General features: G+C 39.9%; 1 protein-coding gene across 5 annotated transcripts in view; it reads right to left on the reverse strand.

Annotated features, from left to right (window-relative positions):
- Positions 1 to 20,698, reverse strand: part of LOC122451399 — a 245,581-nt gene that overhangs the window by 98,921 nt on the left and 125,962 nt on the right. The window lies entirely within an intron of this gene.

Genomic DNA, 20,698 nt, shown 5'->3' on the forward strand with positions numbered 1-20,698 from the left:
TCGCTTCCCTTTTGTCACAGCTATTTGTAAGGCCTCCTCAGACAACCATTTTGCCTTTTTGCATTTCTTTTTCTTGGGGATGGTCTTGATTCCTGTCTCCTGAACAATGTCACAAACCTCCATCCATGATTCATCAGGCACTCTGTCTATCAGATCTAGTCCCTTAAATCTATTTCTCACTTCCACTGTATAGTCATAAGAGATTTGATTTAGGTCATACCTGAATGGTCTAGTGGTTTTCTCCACTTTCTTCAATTTCAGTCTGAATTTAGCAATAAGGAGTTCATGATCTGAGCCACAGTCAGCTCCTGGTCTTGTTTTTGCTGACTGTATAGAGCTTCTCCATCTTTGGCTGCAAAGAATATAATCAATCTGATTTCGGTGTCGACCATCTGGTGATGTCCATGTGTAGAGTGTTCTCTTGTGTTGTTGGAAGAGGGTGTTTGCTATAACCAGTGCGTTCTCTTGGCAAAACTGTATTAGCCTTTGCCCTGCTTCATTCTGTACTCCAGGGCCAAATTTGCCCGTTACTCCAGGTGTTTCTTGGCTTCCTACTTTTGCATTCCAGTCCCCTATAATGAAAAGGACATCTCTTTTGGGTGTTAGTTCTAGAAGGTCTTGTAGGTCTTCATAGAACTGTTCAACTTCAGCTTCTTCAGTGTTACTGGTTGGGGCATAGATTTGGATTACCGTGATATTGAATGGTTTGCCCTGGAAAAAACAGAGTTCATTCTGTCATTTTTGAGACTGCATCCAAGTACTGCATTTTAGACTCTTTTGTTGACTATGATGGCTACTCCATTTCTTCTAAGAGATTCCTACCCACAGTAGTAGATATAATGGTCATCTGAGTTAAATTCACCCATTCCAGTCCATCTTAGTTCACTGACTCCTAGAATGTCAACGTTCACTCTTGCCATCTCCTGTTTGACCACTTCCAATTTGCCTTGATTCATGGACCTAACGTTCCAGGTTCCTGTGCAGTAGGGGTACTGATGATCTTCACAAAGACTTATGCCAGCACATACTGCTGCTGCCAGCTCCCCGGTCCCTGGGGTGGCCACTTCCCATTCATACCTCTGCAGGAGACTCTCAAACACTTACAGGCAGATCTGTGTCAGTCTCTTGTGGGGTCACTGCTCCTTCCCTGGGTCCTGCTGCACACAAGATTTGTTTGCGCCCGCCATGAGTCTCTATATCCCCCATTCCTCTGGAAGTTCTGTAATCAAATCCCACTGGCCTTCAAAGTCAGACTCCCTGGGCATTCCCTTTGCTGAATCCCCAGGTTGGGAAATCTGATGTGGGGCCTAGAACCTTTGCAACAGTGCAAGAACTTATTTGATATTACTGTTCTCCGGTTTGTGGGTGGCCTACCCAGCAGGTATGGGATTTGATTTTAACATGATTGCACCCCCACTACTGTCTTGTTGCAGCTTCTCCTTCATCCTTAGATGTGGGATATCATTTTTTGCTGGATTCCAACATCTTCTGGTCGGTGGCTGTCCAAGAGCTAGTTGCAACTTTGGTATTCTTGAGGAGAAGATGAGTGCATGTCCTTCTACTCTGCTATCTTGTACTATTCTGGATTCTATGGACCCTGTGTACTGTAGCCCGCCAGACCCCTCAGTCCATGGGATTCTCCAAGTAAGAATACTGGAGTGGGTTGCCATGCCCTTCTCCAGGGGATCTTCTCAACCCAGGGATCAACCCAGGGTCTCCTGCATTGCAGGTGGAATCTTTACCGTCTGAGCCACGAAGGAAGCCCCTACTCAGTACTGTGTCAAGGACCAAAATTGCACACATACACACATACAGAATTGAAGCTCCTCCTACACTTGTGCAATGTGACAAATTACTTTCACAGGTGCTATCATAACTCATCCTCACACAATAGTAGCAGTGATAGGCAGCTTTTACAGAGCCTGACTTCGTACAGAGCCTCTGACCTAGCTCCTAGTCTTTATTCACTGACTTCATAAAACAACTCTATGAGATATATATTATTATTCACTGCATCTCACATGTGAGGAAACCAAGGCACAGAGACACTTAGCTTCTCATCCAAGGTCACAAAGCTAGAAAGCAAGAGAGCCAGAATTGAACCCATGAAGTTGTACTAACTTGATGAAGTTGGCATTATTATGCCTATTTTACAGTTGAGGAAACAAATTCAGTAAAATTGGATGTGATTTGTTTCAAAAAGGTGGTGCTAATCTGTTGTTAGCTATTAAAAGTTATAAAACATGGAATAAACTTGTATGTTATTTTGTAAATGTGTATATGTGTGTAATCTTTATCTTTCAGGTAGGACCAAATAGTAGTTAAATATATACGCAATTACACCCAAACATTTAAATGGGTATGGTCTTAAAACCTTGGCCTTTTTCCCACCACTGTGTCACTGCTCACACTGAGATTCTGCCAAATATGTCCAGGCCAGAACCAGAATGCTCTTCTTACAAAGGTCGTGCCTGACTGTGTGAGCTCACTGCGATCCAGCCTTCACTCTATCCAATAAGTGCACTGTGCTGTGTTCAGTGTAGAACACTTCTAGTAGCCAAATAAAAAGTTCTCCAAGAGGAGGGACTTAAACATTTTTCAGAACCCCTCCCAGCCCCTCTTTACATCCACAGGGCCCAGCAGGTACATGCATGGTTGGCCCCAGGAGAGATCAAGGAGACCTAGTTATAGATCACAGGTTAATTTGTATAAAATTCAGTTAATCACTCAATGACTCAACAAGCAGTAAAATAATAAAATTCCTGGCCTCATAACATTTACAAATATCCCAGTGAAGGAAAACATATAAAAAAGCAAACAAGTAAATGTATCCCATGACTAATCATGATAAAGCTAAGGGTAGAGATATAGTAAAGAGAATAGTGGGATACAGGAGGCGTATTGGTAGGGGTTCCTTTTTTGTACAGTATAAGGAGTCAGAAAGGACATTTCTGGCAAGGAGACGATTGAGCAGAGATCTGAAAGAAGAACACGTGGATGAAATGTGTTCCTATCTGCAGAGCATTTTCATATCTACAAGTCTGTTGGAATAGATTAGATCCATTGTGAACGCAATATAAGGGCTATCTCTCATGGGAAGAGCATTTCAACCAGAGAGATTAGCAGGTGCAAAGATCCCAAGGTAAGAGGGGTCTCAGAATCTTTAAGCTGTAAGGAAAATAGCATGGCTGGAGCTGAGTGAGTGAGGATGAAGTAAGGAAAATGATTTGCTCAGGAAAGTAATGGATTCAGGGACAGAGGGAGAAGATTCTAGAGCCTAAAAGGCCGACTTCTACTTTGAGTAATATAAGAAGCCACTGGAGAAATCTTAAGAAAAGCAGTAATATGATTTCACATATTTTTAAGGGATCAACATTTTCGCTGTATTGATGTTAAAATGAAAGGGATACGCCATGGCATAGGCAAGAGCAGAAGCATGAAGGTTAGGCAGCAATTGCAATAATTCTGGTGACAGAAGAAAGACTGGACCAGAGTGGTGGTAGTCAGATTTTGGATGTACTTGGAGAGATGAACTGAGCTGCTGATAACTATGGATGGTATTTAAGAGTCATGAGACTATTGTTGATTCACATAAGGAATAAGTACGAAGAGAAGATAGCAGAGGTTCAAGGACTAAGCCCTGTGACACTCCAGTGCTTGGAGACAAATGGGGTAGGAAAGAAATGGAGAAGAGTGGAGAGCCAGTATGGAAAGCTCCAAGCTTTTCTGCAAAGGGACTGAGGAAGGAGCTGGAAGGAGGTGAGGACTCAAGAAAGGGTTGTGTTATTTAAGGTGAGTGTGGTTACAGCATGTTTGTAAGCAGGTATTCTTTTTCTAGGGCCACCATAACAAAGTACCACAGACCGAGAGGCTCAAACAGCAGAAATGTATTTTCTCACAGTTCTGGAGACCAGGGTTCTATAGGGTCAGCAGCACTGGTTTCCTCGAAGGCGTCTCTACTCGGGCGAAGGGAGTCATTTCCTCCTCACACTGTCTCCTCTGTGCATGTCTGTGTCACCTCTCCTTAAAAGGACACCAGTCACACTGGATTAGGGTACAACATAAGGACCTCATTTTGATGTAATTACCTCTTTAGTGACCTTATCTTCAGTCACACTCTAAGGCACTGGGGGTTAGAACTCCACATATGAATTTAGGGAGTACACAACTCAGCCCCTAACAAGGCTGATGAGAAAGAAGCCAGGAATAATCCCTGAAACGATGTTCTGAAACAGGCAAGAAGGGATAGGGTATGGTGCCTAAAGGGAAGAGCAGGCTGAAGACAGAACATGGATGATGCATCTATAATAACAAGAGAGAAAGCAGTGTCTTGATACATATATAGTTGAGTGGGTGCATGTGGTGGTGAGCATACAGAAGTTCTTCAAACTGCTTTCATTTACTCAGTGAGATAGGCAGCAAGGTCATCATCAGGGCACATGGTTGAGAAGGTGTTAGAAGATTGAAAAGAGAACACAAGGTCTGTAGTGGTCATTTTGGGTGGTGGAAGAGACAGTGGATACCAGGGAGATGTAGTGTGGAAGCTGGACATCACCAAGGGTCCACTTGAGGTTAGCTAATCTGGATTACAAGGGAGACCAGCAGGCACAGTGTTTTGCTCCCATGGTGTTTTGCTGCATAAGATCAGGCTTGGAGTAAACAAATATGGGGTTGGCCAAAATATTTGCTTGGGTCTAAAGCCCAAACAAACGTTTTGGCCAACCCAATAATTAGATTTTGACTTCCCAGGTGGTTCAGTGGTAAGGAATCTGCCTGCCAATGCAGATGTGATCCCTGGGTTGGGAAGATCCCCTGGAGAAGGAAATGGCAAACCACTCCAGTATTCTTGCCTGGAAAATTCCATGAATAGAGGAGCCGGGTGGACTACAGTCTATGGGGGGTGCAGAAGAGTCAGACATGACTTAACAACTAAACAACAATGATTAGATTTAACTAGGATGGTAAGGAAAGGATTAGGGTTAGGGTTAGGTGCTAACAAGAAGACTATAACAAAGGTAGACTAGGGTAAGGGATTTGCGGGGTAATAATGATGACAGACAATGGCATCTCTGCTGGTAGGAAGATATATTAGTTTCTTGGCGCTCCCATAACAAAATACCAGAAACTGGGTGGCTTCAACAACAGAAATACAGTGTTTCACAGAGGCCAGAAGTCCGAAACCACGGTGACTTTCTCATGGATGTGAGGAAAGGATTTGTTCCAGGTCTCTCTCCTTAGTATGTAGATGGCCAGCTTCAGGTTTATGTGGCATTGTCCCTGTGGGTGTCTATACCCAGACTTTCCCTTTTTACAAGGACATCAGTCATATTGAATTAGGGCCCATAATAATAACATCATTTTAACTAGATTACCTCTGCAGCGATCCAATTAAGGTCACATCCTGAGAAACTGTGGTGAGGATTTCACCATAAGAATTTTAGGAGGACACAATTAAACCCATAACAGAAAGGAAGCCAGGACATTAGGTCAGGCATGGTAAATCATCCACTTTACGAAAATAGAAAAAGAAGAGCAAATTAAACCCAAAGTGAGCAAAATAAAAGAAACAATAAGAATTAGAGCAGAAGTCAATGAAATTGAAAATAGGAGATCAATAGATAAAGTCAATAAATCAACTTAGTTCTTTGAAAAGATCAATTGGTAAGGCACAAGACAGACTAATTAAGAAACAGAGAAGACATAAATTACTAATATCAGAAATAAAAAAGACATAACTACAGATTCTATGGATGTTGGAAAAATAATGAAGAAATGTATGAGCAACTCTATGCCCACAAATTTGATAGCATAGATAAAATGAACCAATTCCTTGAAAGACACAATTTACCAAAACTCATACAAGAAGAAATAAACACTCTGAATAGGCTTATGTCTGTTAAGAAAGTAAATCGGTAATTAATAATCTTCCAAAATAAAAGCATTAGGTTCAGATGAGTTCCCTGGTGAATTCTATGAAACATTTAAAGGAAGAAATTATACCAATTCTCTACACTCTCTTTCAGAATACAGAATCAGAGGGAACACTTTCTGACCTATTCTACACAGGATTACCCTTTTACCAAAAACAGAAAAAACATTACAAGAAAACTACAGATCTTGTGATAAATACCAATATCGTTCATGAACATAGAAGTAAAGATCTTTAGCAAAATATTAGCCAAAAAATCCAACAATGTATAAAGATAATTATAAACCATTACCAAGTGAGATTTACCCAAGGTATGCAGGGCTGGATAAATTAATTAGTGCAGGGATTCCCCAGTAGTCCGGTGGTTGAGACTGCCTTCCAGGGCAGGGCAAATGCGCTCGATCCCTGATTGAGAGCTAAGATCCCACAGGACTCACAGACAAAAAACCAAAACATGAAACAGAAACAATATGGTAAAAAACACAGTAAACCTTTACAAAAAAATCAGTTAGCGTAATCTACTATATCCATTGGTTAAAAAGAAATCACATGATTATATCAATAGATGCATAAAGAGCAACTGACAAAAATTGAACACTTATTCATGATAAAAACTCTCAATAAACTAGGAATATAGGGAAACTTCCTCAGCTTGGTAAAGATTTTCTAAAAAAGACCTACAGCTAGCATCAGGCCTAAGAGTGAGAAACTTAAAACTTTCTCACCAAGATTAGGTACAAGGCAAGGATGCCCCTTCTCATCACTCCTTTTCAACATCATACTTGGAAGTTCTAGCTGATTCAGTAAGACAAGAAAAGGAAATAAAATGTGTACAAACTGGGAATAACATGACTTGTGTAAAGCATCTGAAAATAAATCAACAAAAAACTCCTGGAACTAATAAGCAATTGTAATAAGATACAGGATATAAAGTTAATAGACAAAAGTGTATCAGCAATAAACAAGTGGAATTTAACATTCGAAATGCAATATCATTTACATAAACACCCCCAAAAGGAAATACTTAGGTATAAGTCTAACAAAATGTGTATACAATTTACATGAGGAAAATTATAAACCTCTGATGAACAAAATTATCAAGAAATAAGTAGAGAGATAGTCCGTGTTTGTGGATAAGAAAACTCATATCGTCAAGATGTCAATTCTTCCCAAAGTGAACTGTAGAGAAAACGCAATTTCAGTCAAAATATTGTGTTGTGATGTCAACACGCTGATCCTAAAGTTTATGTGGAAGGTCAAGAGATCCAGAATAGTGAAAGCAATATTCAAGGAGAACAAAGTTGGAGGACTAATTACCAGACTTCAAGACTTACTGTTGATCCAGACAGTAGGGTGCTGGCAACAGAGTGAACAAACTGGTCAATGGAGCGGAACAGAGAGCCGAGAAACAGACCCTTACAGATACAGCCCACTGGTCTCCGACAAAAGAGCAAAAGCAACACACTATTATTTCTAACAAGTGGTGCTGAAACAGTTGAACATCTATATGCAAAAAAAGAGAGAGAGAGAATCTAGACATAAGCCTTACACCCTTCACAAAAATTAACTCAAAGTGGACTGTAAAACTCCTAGAAGATAACCTAAGAGAAAAACCTAGATGGGTTTGGCTATGCAAATAATTTTTAAAACAGAAAACTAAAGATAAAATTCATGGAAAAAAAATTGATAAGCTGGACTTCATTAAAATTAAAAATTCTACTCTGCAAAAGACAATGTCAAGAGAATGAGAAGAGAATACAGCCACAGACTCAGAGAAAATATTTACAAAAACACATGTTGTAAAGGATTGCTATCCAAAATATACAAAGAACTATTAAAACTGGACAACTTTTAAAAAAGCAAACAGCTGCTTCAGGAATAACCCAGTGATGGAGAGCCTTCCATGTGCATCTAATCTTCATGACAGATCTACTATAGAGACAAGGGAAGTGATGTCAGCTGGCTCAGTCCCTTGCCTGAACAACTCAAAAGTTAGTAAGAAGAGGTGTGGCCAATATGGCAGATTAGGAAGACCCTGACCTCCCCTCTTCCCACAGACTCACCAGAATTACAAGTATCTACAGAGCAACTAATTTTGAAAACAACATGAAGACTAGTAGAAAAATTTTTCCATAACTAGAGATATACTGGGAGTCAGGTAGGAGAGATGGAGATGCAGTATAGTCAAGACACATACCCTTGTGTTGGTGACCCACAAGCAGGAGGATAATCATAATTGTAGGGACTCTCCCCAAGTAGCAAGGGGTGTTAGCCTCACATTGGGCTCACCAGTCAGGAGGTCCTGTGCCGGGAAGATGAGCCCCCAGAATGCCTGGCTTTTAAGACCAACAGGGCTTGAGTACGGGAGAGCCAGAGGGCTGTAGGAAACACAGCCTCCACTCTTAAAGAGCATGCACGGAATTACACAGGCTTGAAGTCCCAGCACAAAGGCAGTGATTTAAAAACAGCCTGGGTCAGACCCATTTGTTGACCTTGGAGAATCTCCTAGAGAGGCAAAAGGCAACTAGAATGTTCCCTGGAGACACAGATGCTAGAGAAAACCCTTTTGGGGAACTTATTTTACCACAAGCACACTGGTGCTGGCAGGCGCCATTTTGGAGTCTTCCTTCTAGCTTACTAAGGGCAAGAGCTTACCAGCTCACCAGCAGGCTGGCACCAGCCTCGAGTCCTCCAGGTAGATCACCCAGGACCCAGCCCCTTCCCACCAGCAGGCCAGCAGTAGCCTTAGGACTTGGCTCCACCCACCAGCGCAGGAAACCCAGGTTGGATCCCTGGGTCAGAAAGATCCCCTGGAGAAGGGAATGGCTACCCTCTCCAGTATTCTTGCCTGGAGAATTCCATGGACAGAGGAGCCTGGCAGGATACAGTCCATAGGACCCCAAAGAGTCAGACACACCTGAAGCGACTGAACACACACAACAGAAGAGCCCACACAGCCCACATAAGGGGCACGGCTAGAGCACATAGCTCTGGTAGCCAGGGAGAGCATGTTCCGGGCCCCATAGGACATCTCCTACACAAGGCAACTTCTCCAAGACTGAGAAATGTGACCTACATACCTAATACATAGAAATAAACACAGGGAATTATCCAAAATGAGGAGACAGAGTAATATGTTCCAAACAAAGAAACAAAAAAAAACCTTCAAAAGCAAACTAGATGCAGCAGACACATGTAATCTACCTGATAAAGATGATCAAAAAGATGCTTACCAAACTTGGGAGAAAAATGGACAAATATAGCAAGAATTTCAACAAAGAGAAACTATAAGGAAGACTCAAACAGCACTAAAAATTATAATTATTTAAACTTAAAAATAGGCTAGAAGGAATTGACAGTAGATTAGGTGACATGCTATGTGCTGTGTGCTCAGTCGTGTCTGACTCTGTGTGACCCCGTGGACCGTAGCCCACCAGGCTCCTCTGTTCACGGGATGCTCCAGGCAAGAGCACTGGAGGGGATGGCCATGCCCTCCTCCAGGGACCTTCCCCACCAGCGCGTCTCCGTCTCCTGCACCGGAAGGTGCATTCTTTACCACTAGCGCCACCTAGGAAGCCCAGGTTAGGTGATGCAAACACAGCAGTCAAGAGTAACAAATCAGCAAAAGAGAAGACAGTCATGGAAACCACCCAAGCTTAAACAGAAAAAATAAATAAGAATTTTTTAAAGTGAGAATAGCTTAAAACACATCTGGGACAACACCAAGCATTTGCATTATAGGGAAAAAATAATAAGAGAGAGAGAAAGGGACAGAAAAATTATTTGAAGGAATAATTGCTGATTCTCCCAAACATTTCAAAAAGAGTTAACATCTATCCTCTCAAGCTATTCCAAAATATTGAAGAGGAATAAACATTTTTGAACTCATTCTGCAAGGCCAGCATTATCGTGATACCAAAACCAGAAAAAGACACCAAAAAAAAAAAGGGAAGAAAGAAAGAAAATTCAATATTATCATGGAACATAGATGCAAAATCCTCAGCAAAATATTAGCAAGCCAAATACAACAATACATTAAAAGGATCATAAACCATGCATGATCAAGTAGGATTTATCCTTGGGATGAAAGGACAGTTCAATATACAGAAATCAATCAATGTGATACATTAACAAATAGAAGTATTTTTAAAATGAGCCAAAATCTTAAACATCTCACAAAAGAAGAGATGCAGTTATCAAGCATCTGGAAAGACACTCTATATCATATGTCATCAATGAAACACAAATTAAAGCAACAATAAGATATCATTATATGCCTATTAGAATGGCCAAGATCTGGAGCACAAATAACATCAAATGCTGGTAAGGATATGGAGCAACCAGAACTCTCATTCATTGCTGATGGGAATGTACAATGGTACAACCAAAGTGGAACATAGTTTGAAAGTTTCTTATACAACTGAACATTTTCTTACCATACGAATCAGTACTTGCACTCCTTGTGCATTTACCCAAAGAAGCTAAAAACAGACATATCTACACAAAAACCTACATGTGGATGTTTATAGTACATTTATTAGAAATTGCCAAATCTTGGAGGCAACCAAGATGTCCTTCGGTAGGTAAAAGAATCAATAAACTGTGCTACTTCCAGGCTGTGAAATATTATCCTACAAATTTAAAAATAAGCTGTCAAACCATGAAATGACATGGAGGAAAACTTGAGTGCATATTACTAAGTGAATGAAGCCAATCTGAAAAGGCGACATACTTTTTTATCCCAATTGTATGAAATTGTGGAAAAAGCAAAAACAGGGAAACAGTAAAAAGATCAGTGGTTGCCAGAGGTTGAAGGCAGGAAGATGAGTAGGCGGAGCACAGATGAATTTCAGGGCAATAAGATGATATTATAATGATGAATATGTATCATTATGTATCTGTCCAAACCCCTAGAATGTTACAGCATTCTAATTGTGTAATGATTGTAATGTGTTAGAGTAAGTTTATCCATTGTAACAAATGTACCACTCTGCTGGAGGATATTGATAATAGTAGAAGCTATGCATGTATAGGGGCAGGAAGTGTATTTTTTTAAAAAAAACTTGTGTATCATCTACTTAATATTGCTCTGGACTTAAAACTGCTCTAAAACTAGTTCATTTTAAAATGACATCAATGACTTGTTGGTCTTACTGAAGTTAGAGGATTTTTTGAGTTAAGGACTACAAGGAGTCACCTGAAAAGATGTGAAGGGAGGAAGCAGAGTACAATGCTTGTAAAACTTTAAACTATCTTGGGAATGTGTACATAGTTCAATAGTTCACACCAGTGGGTACCTCTCACCAACATGGAATTTCCAGTTTTCTTGTTCTATTTTTCTCACGTGGACTTCTGCATTGTCTGCTTTCCAACCAGACTGATTTTTACTAGATGAGGCCTCGGGAATATGTCAACAGATACCTCTAGAGATTTCCTTGGCTTCTAAGCAGAAAAAAGAAACTGTGGTGTGGTGACATGGGCGAGATGTCAGATATGTACCAGTGGGGAATGATACATTGCAGGAGGCTTTACAGAAGCACCAGGAAATCAGAGACAGTTATCCTTTCCATATACAGGTCTCCTGCTCTCTGTGCCAGACATCCCGTCAGCACTGCCTGGTTGGTTCAGCAAATAGTTACTGAGCTCCTATCACATCTCCTGCACTGTCCTACTGCTAGAGAGGCAATGGTACTGAGCTGAGTAAAACATGCTCCCTGCCTACAAAGGGTTCACAGACTAAGAGGAGGAAGAAGGACCAAGACAAAATTAACAAAAATTATAAAAACAGAGAGCAGGAAAAGTGGGATAACCCAGACACAAAATAGCATGAGGATGATGAGAAAACTGTAAGGACCAAAAGTTTGTGGGGGTGGAAATTAACAAGGTCTTTATGAATGATGTTATATTTGAGGAGGAGCTTGACAAATAGATTTCAACGGTCTGTGTGTCTGCATGAGTTAAGACACAAGGGCTGAAATTCAAAGGACGTGTTTGGAGATTGACAAGCAGCTTAATTTGCTTGGTGTCAGAAGAGCTGAAATGCACAAAACCCAGGATGAAATTAAGAAAACAGATGGATTTTGAACAAGCAGGTGACATGGTGAGATCATGATCAAATGAAAGATATTAGAATAAAGCACATAAGACAGACTGGAAAAGTGAGCTGAAAGGGCAGGAAGAGTTGGAAGGTGTCCTCATGGTGGACACAATAGTGGTTGAAGGGAATGGAAGACAGAACGCTGACTGCAGAATATTGCAGAATTTGACTTGATTCGACTGCGTGTGAGTTGATCATTTATTGACTGTGGGGGACAATTAAACGAGGAGGAATTGGAGACTACACCAAGGTTTTGAACCTGATGACTTGGAGGACAGTTATTCACAGATATAAAAATGTTAAAGGGAGTAGGTGGTTTCAATGGAAAGATGATTTCTCTTTGAACATGCTGAATTACTGATGCTTGAGGACGTCCAAGTGAAGTCATCTAGCAGCCAGTTGAAACTGTGGGATTCAAGATTGGTACAGTAGATGGGGGCAAGGAGGCAAAAATGTGGTTGTCTTTTTCACAAAGTGTAAGTGAAAATGCTATTCGCTCGGTCATGTCCAACTCTTTTCAACCCCATGGACTGTAGCCCACCAGGATGCTCTGTCCACAGAATTCTCCAGGCAAGAATACTGGAGTGGGTTGCCATGCCCTTTTCCAGGAATTAGATCCCTGACCCAGGACTCAGACTCGAGTCTCCTGTGTTGCAGGCAGATTCTTTACCCCTGAGCCACCAAGGAGTAGTTAATATGGATATAGTGTGGTAACAGAACTTTGCTTAGGGAAAAAACTGATGGAGAAAGATGTGGAAGAATTGGCAACAACAGTCAGAAGGAAGGTTTCATGAAGGAGGGGTACTCAATAACATCAACAACACCAAATACTGGAAGACACAGATATAAATAAGAAATCAAAACAAAATGTTGGGTTTGCCAGTTAGTGGGACAATGAGGAAATCTTAGGACCAAGAAAACACACCATTGTGAATCATCCACTGCAGTATGTCTCACTGTGTTTCAAGAACAAGATGTCAGCCTGTGATTGAGAGCCTTGAGTGTCTTCAGGTTGCATGAGTTCAAACCCCTGCTCTTTTAAAGAGTTAAAAAGCTCTTGACCAAGCAAGTCAAGCTTCCTTCCTCATATAAGGAGACCTTATATAAGACAAGCCTTATCCTCCTCATCTGTAAAAATATAGGATTTGTCCAGGGACCTTAGGTATAATAGGGCTTCCCAGGAGGCACTACCAGTAAAGAATCCACCTGACAATGCAGGAGAACAAGGGACACGGTTTTGATCCCTAGGTCAGGAAGATCCTCTGAAGCAGAAAATGGCACCCCACTTCAGTATTCTTGCCTGGAAAATTCCATGGGCAGAAGAGCCTGGCAGGTTACAGTCCATGGGGCCACAAAGAGTCGGACACAACTGAGTGACCGAACACACACACTTAGGTACAAAAACATTGACCATAATAATGTTCATTGTTCCACATGGGCTGAACACTTGGACGTTCCACTTAGGTCATTACACTGCATAGATTCAAAAGTAATCTCAGCTGTATAATACAAAGGAAGCCCATGTTACTTCTCATAGGTTAAAGGTACAATTCATTTAACGTGTGCCACCCCTCAACCTGATGCTTTCACTCTCAAACCAAGGACTTTTTTTAAGAAAGAAGAGTACAGAGTACAAAAGCAAGAAATTCTAATTTGCTGAAAAGAAAGATCACCTTTTAGAGACGCTTCCAAGTTTACCATGGAAACGAGCACCTTGCAGACCTATGAAGATGGTACCAACAACTACAAAAGAATGTTTCAGAATGCAGCAAGGAGGTAAAGACACCTGTTCTTTCTCTATTCAAGTGTGTGTGGAAAGGTAAATATGCTCCAATTATCAGCCAAACATAGACAAAGTATCACATTAAATTATATAAAGGTGTTTGATTTTCTATTCTACAGAAAACTAAAGTGGTCATAAAATGCAAAACACTTGATCCCAAATGCACTATAGTTTTACAGGCTTAAGTCAGGAAGGAGAATGGGGTCTGTTTCCTACTCATTCTTGTTTAATTGTTTTTAATGATTAAAAGGCTAGGGATAGTGCAGGCTGACTCCAGTATATTTATGGGGGTGAGAGAAGGGATAAAATTTCAGCCATTTGATTTTGTTTCTTAAGTAATTCTTATGTCCTGTTTTTGCTGTTTGCATACCAAGCACAATTTCAATGTTTGTAACGTACTGCTAGAGAACTGATCTCACAGGAAGGTATTTTAAAATCAGGCAGAGACAGAGTGCTGGCCTAGCACAACCCTCTCTGATCTAGAAAGTCATACTTTGGCACACACTGAAGAGATGAGCTTAGCGTGTGCTGGGCGTGAACCATGTCAGGATGCCAGGCATCACAAATCACCCAGACAGGTGAATCATTAAGGAAGGAGGAAGCATTATAACAAGTTTCTCAACCTCATAAACATTGACATTTAAGGCAGATAAATGTCATTCTGTGAAAAGGGGAAGAAGCTATCCCCGTGTACAGTGCGATGCTTAGCAGCATTCTTAGGTTCTATCCACTAGTTTTTTCTAGCCAAAGTTTACTATCATACCGTATCCATATCAATTACTCCTTTATGAAGAAGACAACCACATTTCTGCCTTCTTGCCCAATGTACTGTCCCCATCTCTGATCCCACAGCTCCAACTGGCTGCTAGATGACTTCATGTGGATGTCCTCAAGCATCATTAATTCAGCATGCTCAAAGAGAAATCATCTTTCCATTGAAATCAGTTTCTCCCTTTAATGTTCCTGTATCTTGAATAACTCTATGCCCTCCATGCCCTCAGGTTCAAAACCTTGGTGTGCTCTTCACCTCCCCTTCATTTAATTGTCCCCCACAGTCAATAAACGATCAACTCACATGCAGCTGAGTCTAATTCTGCATGTTCTGTGATCAGTGTACTCTCCTTTCATTCCCTTCAACCACTTCTGAGTCCACCATAAGGACACCTTTCAACTTTTCCTGCCCCTTTGGCTCACTATTTTGGTCCATCTTATGTGTTTTTACCAGAATATCCTTCGTGTGATCATATTCTGACCATGTCACCTGCTTGTTCAAAATCCATCCAATATTCTCGATCTCATCCTGGGTTTTGTGCATGTGCATCTCAGCTCTTCTGACACCAAGCAAATTAAACTGCTTGTCAATCTCCAAACACATCCCATGGATTTCAACCACTCAGCCCTGACTCGTGCAGACACACAGACCACTGAAATCTCTCTATTTGTTGAGCTTTGCCTCAAATATGACAGCATTCACAAAGACCTTCTTAATTCCCCCCAGTCATGACAACAAAAATGTGTCAGACATCTAAACTTGCTTCAGGCTATGAACCGGTAAAATATAAAAACAAACTCATAGATGATCACTTGATATTTTTGTTTCATCAGAGTATTTTGGGGGGAAAAAAATTCTTCTCTTTTAACAAAGAAAAAGAGGTTTTCCTAAACTGTGAAAATCCAAACTTCTCAATATTCCCCAGGTTGGAAAAAGTCTCTCTGTGTTTAGTCACCAAGTCAAAGCAAAAGTCCTGGAAGATTTCCCATTCCTAGTGCCATCAAGAGATTCATGCAGACTGTTTCCTACCAAACCCCAGTCATTTTGTTAAGTTTTTAAATACCCTGCCTTAACATTCAATTTATGTTATCTAAAGAACCCAAATTCTACACACAGAACTTGAACTGTGGGACAGGAGTTATGAGGCAAAGCTTATAAAGATGAATCTTATTAAGTCTACTTTTATCTATAGAGTAGTTGCTAAAGAAAGAAACATGTACAATTTTTTCCAAAAAACAGCCAAAGTCATTAAGTAGATAATCATTTTATACTTTGTTTTTGAAATGAAGATCTTAGATCTCTGTGTGGTATTGGGATTCACAAAAATTATGGATGACTGACACTTAATCCCTTTCTGCCTTGTAGTAATAATTCTTTGGATTCATTCACAAAGAAAACACAAAACAAAACAAATCAAAAAAACTAATCAGATATAGAAACTAGGAGAATTTGTAACAGAAGCCATTAGACTTCTTGGTTCTAGACTCAATTTATCTGTACCTCAATTTCTCATTGTTAATTCTTGAAGCTTGGTTACCTTATCTCTACAGCCCCTTCCCATGCTGACAGTACACACATCTTATTTTTTAAATTCAAGAAACCAAATAAAAAAATATTAAGAGTGGAGAGAATTCTTGAAACTGTGTGTCCCACTTTGATACTTACATATTCAGATTCAAATTTGCCTAGACTTTGTAAAAGCATTACATTCTGCTTCAGACAGAAGAGCTAAAACCTCTCTCTCAGGAAGTCTTGGGTCATATAGTATGTGACTCCTATCACAGTACAGGGAAATGTCTTTTCTCCCATTATGACAAGTCTATGAGTTTGTTACTCTGCGGGAAAATAGAGGATTTAGTCAAGCTAAAGGGAATCCTAAGCCTCTAGCCTGGGGAATTGTGGAAAGAAGATATGAGATAGAGTTAGTTCAGTTTTGCTAAAAATCTTCCATTTACCCAAGGAACTGCATTTCTGGTTTTTTTCTGTTGTTGTTACATGTAGAAGAGTTTAATAATCAATTGAATTTTTGAAGGAGAGAGAGACAAGAATATATACCTGATCATCCAAATTTCCATAATAGTTGATGCATAGATAATGCTGACTCTGAAAAGAGGAAACTTCCCAAACCGGAAAAACTAGAAGACTCTACACAAACCACTTCTTCTCAAGGTGGTCAGCTTTGGCAGATTGTGCTACTACTGTTATAATCTCTTGGACTACAGCTATACCCAAACACAAACCCATAATGTCATTTTGGTCATCATTTTGGCCAAAACATCAGTAACTGTCTTTCTTTACAATAAAATGATTTTGTGCATGTAAAAGAGTTTATTACTCAGATTTCTTCTCCTTGGAAACAGACCAGCTGATTGGAGAAAAACCTCTGCTATAAATGAAAATGCTTCCCAAGCTTAAAAGGTGAAAACTGTGGTCTCCACCCCACGGCATCACCCAAACGTAGTTTTTATTTCTCTGTACAAAGATTTTTCCCCAAAGAATGTTTTTTCCCCAAAGAGCACAGAATTTTATCCAGGCTTTTTAAATTGTTACTAACAATGGTAACATTGGAAACGCTAACAAGGTGAGGTTTATGGCTACTTTTTCTGCTATATTCTTTATTATCATGTCATAGATAGTGGGCAACTTTAATCTTTTTTTTGAAGTATAGTTGATTTACAATGTTGTGTTAGTTTCAGGTGTATAGCAAAGTAAATATATGTATTTACTGAATATATATATATATATATATATACACACAAATAAATATTTATATTTATTTCAGTAAATATATATATACTGAATCAGAAAAAGTTTATGTATTTTTTTCCGGTTCTTTAAGGATTTCATAAAGTTTTAAAATAAGGTCTTAATGTAAAGCAGGTTCACTGATGAGCCCTGAAAGTGAAGGAATTGAAACTGGCAAAGACATCTTATTGTGTGAATTCACAGATACTGCCCTGAAGGTTTTCTCCCAGAGGTTTTGGGAAGTGCCTTATGATTACAACAGAATCTTATTCTTTCTACCTTTTCATATCCTATCCTCACCTGGCTAGAGGCCCCACAGCTTTCAAAGCATCTTGATAATTATTTTATGTAATACTATGTATTTCTTTGGGCTCCTTCATTGTACTCAGATCTGTTTAGAGCTCTTAGGCTTTCCTTATTTAGATTGGGGTTTTACTTTAATGAGGTGTTAGAACAGAACGGGGGTGTGTTTCATTTTTATTTTGATTGCCACACACTCTTCTAACCCCTGCCCCTATGTTGACCCCTCTGAAAAGATGATAATCTCATTTCCTGCATCATAAGAAAACTTCTTAACAGGTCAAGAATCATAGTCAGGTTTAGACAGTCATTTTAGGCTTTCTTTTCCATCCCACTGACATTAAACCCAAGATGGGTCAAAATGTGATGTGTTCCACACGATCTTTTCAAATATCCTTGAAACAGGCACGTGGTTTCAGTTCTGTGATGGAATAATTTGCTCCAAAGAATTTCAGCTTTCTGATCCTCCTCAATTGTTAGCACTGTATTTCTAGAAAATTCACCAAAGAAGCTTTTCACTGGGCACAACCTTAAACAGCTAAGTTTAAGTAGACAACCTGAGTCATGTATAAGAAATTCTAGAATCTTCCTCCCAAGACCCATGTAAGAAGAAAGGAGATGTAAGGGACATGTAAGAAGAAAGACCCATGTAAGAAGAAAGGACTAAATAATAAAAAAATCTTTTCAAAGCCATTGGCTTCCAGATCCAAAACGGGAATATACTTTCTTTCCTGACTTAGAAATTGAAGAAAAGGACCAATTTAATTGTGCAATTTCCTACCCTGCCCTTGAGGTTGGATCTGAACCAGTATGACATGTAAGAAGTCTTAAAGGAGAGCAGAACAGTAGTGTCTTTAAATTCTTGGAGCACCTGTTAACAGGTTATAGGGGGTTTATATACAGCAAGTAGAACGCCAGTCTTCACTTTGCTAGTATAAAAAAGACTCATTAAAACACATTATTTGCCAAAGTTTCATTACTCAAAAGAGTAGATGTAACTTTAAAGCCTTAGGCACTCTACAAACTGTGATTTCAAACTTTCCAAAAGCCTTCTTGTAAATTTGGAGCTTAAATACACTTCCCATCATTTTTTAGGCTAAAATTGTTTCTGAATTAATATCTGTTTAATTACAATAGTGATTAAATAAGTTATTTCTTAATGAGCCAGCACATTGCACACATACTTTGCTATCAGTATTTATACAGTCATCTCGTAAGTATAACTGAGAGGTTAGCATAACATATGTTCAAGAAAGCCAACAGGTAACTAGACTATTTAAAACAGAATAAAGTTATTACATATTCAGTCATGGGAAACTTCCAATGAATATGGTAGACTGAGGTGACGCAGAGGAAACCTCCATTCCACCACAAAAAAAATAGAAAATCTAATAAAAATAAATACTAATCATAACAAAAGAAAATGAAACTGAGTGAAAACAGGAAAGAGAAACTTCTACATACCTGAAAAAAGAGACAACTTCAAACCAGAAAGATGAGCTGAAAGCAAATAACCACACATGGAAAGACTCAGGTAGGGACCCAGCAAGCCTGGGTTTAACATACTCAGGGAGGCAAAACATAAAAATCCAGGCCCAAGAAAAATGAGGGGATTGAACTGGGTCTTCTGAATAAAGCTGGGAGCATAAAGGGCTGGCCCAACAATATGCAAGATAAGGAATAAAAATTGCCTCTGCCCACTAGCCTGGGCTCACATTAAGATTCCTACGAAAGAGAGAGTGGGGTGATTTAAGAGAATAGCACTGAAGCGTATTCTTTACCAGATGTAGAATAGATGACCAGTGGGAGTTTGGTGTATGACACGGGGCACCCAAAGCAAGCGCTCTGTGACAATCCAGAGGAAGGCAGAGGGGCGGGATGAAGAGAACACGTGTGCCCGTTCATATTGATGTATGGCTAAACCCACCCCGGTACTGTAATGATCCTCCAATTTAAATAAATGAACAATTGAAAAAAATAGTATCATACCTTCTTTCTGAGGCAATGGACCAAAGAAGAGTGTTTGTGAGCCATCAAAGCCTTCATCCTAGCCCACGCTCAAGTGTGGAGTCTTAACTCTCCTCTCAAGGGCCCAGAAATCCAAGATTGACACAGTAACCTAAACAGTGGTCTGAGACACTGAAATCCGTAAGGTCCTGACTCACACCAACCCCAAATGGCTCAATGGGGATCCAGTAGCCCAGGGAACACAGCACCCCCAAGGCAAGCTCTGCAGCAGATGCGCTAACAGCTCATCACGACCCATCACAAGAGGAACAAATCACCAAACAAGGACAGAACTGGCATCTCAAGGACTGGGAAAAATGAGTCCATTTGGAAAATTGTTGGAAATAAATGTTTGCAATATTCAAAAAGAGAAGGAGAGGACAAGCAGCAGCAGCACTGTTTCCAGACTGAGAGCACTGTCCTATCAAAGGAGAGAGCGGAGGGCAGAGCCCAGCACTGGGGAAGCACACTGTATGAAAAGCGCTCACGTTTCTGGCCTGAATGCACAGTTTGCTTTCAGAGAATGAAATACCCACATCAGGAAATGCTGTTATTCATGCAAGTGACATCAGGAATTATGTTGAACCACATATGGTTCAGTGGTCTTTTTCCTCAAGCTAGAAAGATTGCTCTGACAAGAATAAAAAGACAATCTAATCTTCTTTGACTTCTTGGCAAACTTCAGACTGGAAGTTTTATTTGCCATGTACCAGCTTTAATCCTCTTCCAAAGGTGAAACAAGAGACCTTGGGGAGAATTTTGATTCTCAGCTCTTCCTCTCTAGTAAAATTACTCCTCTGTTGTAATTTTTTCCAGAACTGATAAACTCTATAAAGTTTTTTTCAAATCATGATTACCAAGTAGTTTTCTCTTTCCCTTGTTTCTGGTAATCTTCAAAGTAGAAAGAAATCCTCTAAGTAGATCCAGGAGTGTCATTCCTAAAGGTTGTTGGAAGATTAAATGATAGGGTCATCTCAGTGAATGCTGCTTTCTTACCTGCCTATCAGCTTTCAATCAATAATCCTGTGTCACCCTGGCTTGGTTCATCTGTGAATCATGAACTGT

This window comes from Cervus canadensis, chromosome 1 (genome assembly GCF_019320065.1).
Source record: "Cervus canadensis isolate Bull #8, Minnesota chromosome 1, ASM1932006v1, whole genome shotgun sequence".
Taxonomy (NCBI): domain Eukaryota; kingdom Metazoa; phylum Chordata; class Mammalia; order Artiodactyla; family Cervidae; genus Cervus; species Cervus canadensis.